Here is a 6,220-nt window from a genome sequence, read left to right on the forward strand (position 1 = left end):
CCTATTCAGTGAAAGCCCCGTCCATGGTAAGTTTGATTCAGCCCGCCGGCGGTGATTCCCCTTGCTCATTCAGGGGTATGCTAGCATGACCACTAGCCTTACCAAGATCGGCTAGAGCAACAGCATGCATCAACGGGTCACATATGACCATCTTCCCCTTCACTACCTCTGCCTGAGGATGGTGCTGAATGCACAAGAGCGAGGTGTAGCCATTAATTAAGGAATCCTTCTAACACTCTCATGGGAGGATTCTTCTGTGCGTGATCTTGTTGCATGCATGCCAAGATTGCGATAATGTCATCAACATCACAATGCACGACGTGTCCGACAGCGGGTACAAAACATCAAAGAGCCAGTCTAGCCCAATGTTCCGGATGGCCTGAATATTCAGTAGCCCAGTCCATTTCCATCGCTTGGCATAGGTCCACAAATCTGGGAAACCTGCACATCACATGGAAACTATCCTCGCATTCCACACCACAGAGAAGGCACATTTCGTTAGTTTCCAAATTCCACAAAATTTATTCGCACATGTAGCGAAGGAGTTGGAAATGAACTGCCACACAAAAACCCATACCTTTGGGAAGCGTGGCACCCCCATATGGTCTTTCAGGTGGCACGACGACCATCGGGTGCCCTTCTCGATGCGCTCGCCAATGGATGCTTGCACTCGTCCATGGTGAAGCGGTAAGCCGACCAAATGGAGAACACACCATATATCTCAGGTGCCTAAGCGAGGACGTAATTAGAGACTCGAGTGGATGTCGTAATGCTGGTAATGACGTCGATATCGACTGAGAGGAGGTGTTGTCGAAGGAGGTCCATCCACCATACTCCATCGAAGTCCATACTGTTAAGATCATCACACACCGACCTAGGAAGTTTGAACATACACATCACGTAAGTGGGTATGGCCCGTGTGGTCGTGCCCACTGCTTTGATCATCATCTCTTTGCCTGCAGAGGATAGAGTGTCTCCCAAAGCAATAATTCTTCGAAATGCTATTCTTAGGTAAATTTTGTACAAAATCTGTACATACTAATGCATTCCCATTTGTAACCACTTCCCTGATTTTAGCTAAGTGCCACAAAATGTACTAGTACGTAAAACTTTTTGTAGAATGTGTACACAAGAATAGCTATCATGGAAAACATAGTATACTCTAAATTATGCCATCAAACACAATGTAGAAAATGTCTGGTTCCATTACATGTACTTCCCAAAGGATTAAGTTTTTCAAGAGAACAACATTAACTTTGCCCGTGGATCCTTTTTTCGAAGACGTGGCCGGCTTGCCAACACTTATATACTTGCTTCCATGTAATCAAATAAAATCCCGAAGTGAGAACACAAACTTACTATGCATTGTTGCGAACTCGAATTTTATCCAACGGCTGAGCTCTTCCAGGGACAGATCAGACGGTCTATAACGCATCAAGGAGAATATCGGACGGCCAGAGTTCGCTAAGCTCTGAGGAGGCCCAGGTTTAGACGTGAATCTAACTATGGGATATGATGCTAATGCTATCAATCCAACAGACTCCAAAATACATATCATGTAGATAAGTAGATATCGTCTTCGTACTCCTATCATGCGTATTGTGGTCTAGCCGGGACTCGGGTCCCTATCACCCCAAGTGGAAATAGCAATATGATTACCATCAGCCTGTTGCCTCCCATAGAACTAGCCAGGGAAAGGCCGTCCCGCAGAGCGGTCGCCTATGTCCTCGTGTCACTGACATCATGAAGTGTTCGGTTGAGAATAGCTCTAGTTCCTCCAATTTTACTCTCTATATCAAAACCCGCATCTACATAAGCTTAACGTGATCATCCTTTGGCCGTGTCCACCCATGCCTAGCTACGCGAACACTGGTCTTCTTCTTAGCCCTCGCGAAGTTTGTAGCCTGTGCGAATATTGCTTGAGTAGACCTGATAGGGAGTTCAACTCTCTCGCCATGAGTTGCCTGTTGGTGCTTCGACCAAACATACCAGGTTGTAGTTTTGACTAGATCAGCTCTGGGAACATTTGGAAGAAGTGGCGCTGGCGAAGAGTTATCCAGCAAAAGTTCTGCGGGAAATGATGACCTTTCCCTGTCGTCGGTACATGCAATATTGACAGCTTGACTGAGACGCAAGTGTTGCCATATTTCACGAACACAGGGGCATTGGAAAAATGCTTGTCGGATACTCTCAAAATCCATGTTGCATAATGGACCCCCCCCCCCCCTAATGTTTGAATATGTTGATTCACAAGGACTCCAAAGCAAGGAATCGCACCCAAAAGAGAACGCCAACTATGAATTTTAACTTTGGGGGAACATTTAAAGACAATAAATATTCCAGATCAGGCTAGATGAGGGATCGAGTGGATTTGTTCTTCTCAGCTTTCTTCCCATGTTGATGTTCCCACTTGCAATAATATGCCGATCATACAGAAAACATGCCATTTTTATTGAACTGCCACGCAACAAAGTCATGCCATTTTTGTAAAAGTTAGTCGCATATTTAAGAAGAAGATCGTCACCCTGTATTATCCCCTCATACTGAATAATAAACCTAAAGATCTTGCTCTTAGTCTTACTCTTCCTGCCACTAGCTTTGATCATAAGGTACCTAGTATTGTTGTCCCCTTCTCTAATACAAGTACACTCTTGTATTGTACTCCCTCTGTAACAAAATATAAGACCCTTTTTTGGTGTAGTTGGCTAAGAAAAAACCTCCTACATTTTGTTACAGACGTTCTATTATTTTACTTCAGTTTTTTCAGGCCAAAATCAGGAACCAAACAACAGCAGTATGTCTCAATCATGTTTGTCAGGTTCTTGCCGAGCCATTTAAAAAAAACATCCCAATATACTAATTAATGAATAATGTTCTTACAATCATTCATTACATCATGCGCCACACAAGGCGGAACACTATTATGCAAAATACCATCTATTTTACTATAAAAACTAAACTTAGCAATCTCATGGATCACCACGTTGGCCTTATGATTCACCTTACTCAGCCTCACGCTTTGCAACAATTTAGAAATGCCAAGCGCTTCCCTTTTTAGATCCACGAGCGCGGACCTGTCAGCATTATCACTCGCGAGCAAAGACACCACAAACGCACAGCCAGTCTCTAGGATAATAGGCGGGTATAGAGACCAGCGAGACACACCTTCAGCACCACTTCATCAACGCTCGTACACCGCCCAATATAATCCCACAATGATAAGATGACAATCCCCGCAGAGCCATTTTGGTCAGGCACGCTACTCATATCACCAACCAAACAACCCCTTGGAACCATTCACACATCCCTTCTTTATGCCAAACCTCTGATCGAACTTTGCAAAGCAGACAATTCCCAGCCAGAAGAATCTTCGCCATGAATGATGAGCTCCCATCGTCCTGCTCTGTCTACTAGCACCAATTAAGTACTGCAACATGTGTCTCAAGAAAGAAAAAAAAAATAGTGCACCTCTAACACCGGCAGCACAATCAGCAAAACAAATTATAGTATATTGAATGGTTGGATTAGTGCAATATTTGTGCATGGGGTTGTAGCTCAAATGGTAGAGTGCTTGGTTAGTGCATGCAAGAGGCAAGGGTTTGATACCTCCCATCTCGAGCTAATTTTTAATCTCTCATTCCCCCCTAAATCACTATTTTAAGAGTACTCATTCCAAATATCACTCCCACATTGCCAGGTTGCGAGGCACGCTATCAATTGTGGTAATCTGGCACTTTTTCCTTTTTTTTTCTAGATTCGTTTATTAAAAGTGTTTTATCTCTCAAACCGTGCGTCCAAATCTCGAACCCTTTTCGCCGTTCGATTCGTCGCGTCGAGATCTTTAAAACAAGATCCCATGTTGATAGGTTTCGATGAACTTCTATTTTGACGTAAAAAACGAACGAAAAACAAACTAGGAGCATTTTTTTCCTTTCCGAGGAGACACAATTTTTTCCCTTTCCGAGAGGCACGGCCGTGCCTCTTGAGGATGCAAATATGTGCCTCCACGAGAGTTAATCGGTGCCTCTCACGGAATGAAAATAAATAAAATGGTTTTTTTTCCTTTCCGAGAGGCATGACCGTGCTACTCGCGGAAGCAAATTCATACCTCCATGAGAAGTAAATCCGAACGTCTCACGGAACAGAAAAAACACATTTTTTTTCTTTTCTGAGAAGCACGATTGTGCCTCTCGCGGAACCAAATCCGTGCCTCCACGAGAAGTAAATTTGTGTCTCTCGCGGGACGACAAAAAAAGAAAATGCAATTTTTCCTTTCCGATAGGTACGATCGTGCCTCATGCGGAAGCAAATCCGTGCCTCCACGCGAAGTAAATATGTGCCTCTCACGGAAAGAGAAAAGAAAACATGTTTTTTCCTTTCCAACAGGCACGACCGTGCCTATCGCGGAAGCAAATTTGTGCATCCACGTGAAGTAAATCCGTGCCTCTCGCGGAAAGAGAAAAAAACGTGTTTTTCCCTTTTCGAGAGGCACGACTGCGCCTCTCGCGGAAGCAAATTCGTGCCTCCACAAAAAGTAAATTTGTGCATCTCATGGAAGGGGAAAAGGAAACGAATTTATTCGCACACAAGAATAATTTCCAAATTGTAAGAAAAGCCTGGCAAAAATAGAAAAGCCAAATAACCACAAAATTCATTTAAAAGCCGAAAACATGTACAGAAAAATAAAAAGAATCTATAGGAAGCGCCCAGACCGCAGCACGTGGCGGCGGTTGAGAGCGCGCCAAGTGGCAAGCTCCCAGCCCACACCAAGTGACCTGTGTGGAACTCCCAAAGGAGTACTTTTCAACTAGTTGCTCTCATTTTCTTCCTTCAAAATTAAAAACTTAATATGACGGTTCCTGTGCTGATTATTGGCCCTATAATTGGACTGGAGGGTGCAATCTAGGCCTAGTATCACCGAGCTGAAGAAGCACCAAACTAATGGAGCCTACGGGCTAGCGGGGCCTCCTATATGGTGCGGTGCGTGTCAGGGACCATGCGGACGCGCACTCAACCCTTCCCCTCGCGCGTCAGTTTGGCCTGCCCATTTGTTGGACTTTGGCGCCCTTTTTTTTTCTTTTCTTTTTCTTTTTTATTATGGTTTTATTATATTCTATGTTAAAACAATTCAGGATTAAAAAAAGATCTAATATTTCAACAAATTATTAATTGTCAATTGTCAAAAAGAATTCATGAATTCAAAAAAATTCATGATTTTGAATGAATGAACATTTTTTTAATTCTAATGAATGTTTTTTTCACTTCAATGAACAACATTTTTATCAGCATTTTTTAATAATAATGAACATCTTCTTTTTTATTTGATGAGAAAAATTGAATTCGATGAACATTTTTTGAACTTGATGGAAAAAATTGTATTCAAGAACATTTAAAAAAATGATTGAACATATTTTGAATTCAATAAAAAATTGAATTTGATAAATATTTTCAAAAGTCAACGAATAAATTTTGAATGTGATGAATATTTTATTAATTCAAGGAAAAAATATTTTGTGAACATTTTCAAAATCCGATGAACAAACAATTGAATTCTATGAATATTTTTTTAATTCTTGAACATATTTTGAATTCGGTGAACAAAACGTTCATCAATTTGATAAGAAAAAATTCGCACGATAAAGTGTAAAAGTAAAGAAGAAGAAACAGAAATGAAAAAATAAAAAATGAATAAGGAAAGAAAAAGCGTAAGGAAAGAACCAGAAATTGGGCCAGAGCATACGAATGCCCATCACGCGAGGTGTGCGATAGGTCCCTCGCGGGCGACATTCACGTCGTATAGGGGATTCCCTGGGGTAGGGTGTAAACAGTCACCCCAGTTTTAAGGGACGCGGCTATGTATTGCTTGACGCAAGCTTTAGCGCTCACTCACGTCAGGGTTCGCCCAAAATGTGCCGGCCCAGGTAGGCACTGCTTCACATTATTGCTTTATATTTTTTTCTTTTGCTTATATTTCGAAAAGGGGTAAATATACCTATTATCAAAATCACTGTACATACCAAAATAAAAAGTGTTAATCAAACATTTTTAAAAATGCTAATCTTGTATAAAATATAAGAAATAAAAATATATGTGTTCTAAACCATTACCATTAATTTCAAATAACATAATTATGTGTTTTAAAATTTTATACATGTATTAAAAATATTTAAGATGTATTCCAAGAATGTACTATGTGCATCAAAAAATCTAAACATAAAAA

The sequence above is a fragment of the Triticum dicoccoides genome, chromosome 2A (assembly GCF_002162155.2).
Source record: "Triticum dicoccoides isolate Atlit2015 ecotype Zavitan chromosome 2A, WEW_v2.0, whole genome shotgun sequence".
Classification (NCBI taxonomy): Eukaryota; Viridiplantae; Streptophyta; class Magnoliopsida; order Poales; family Poaceae; genus Triticum; species Triticum dicoccoides.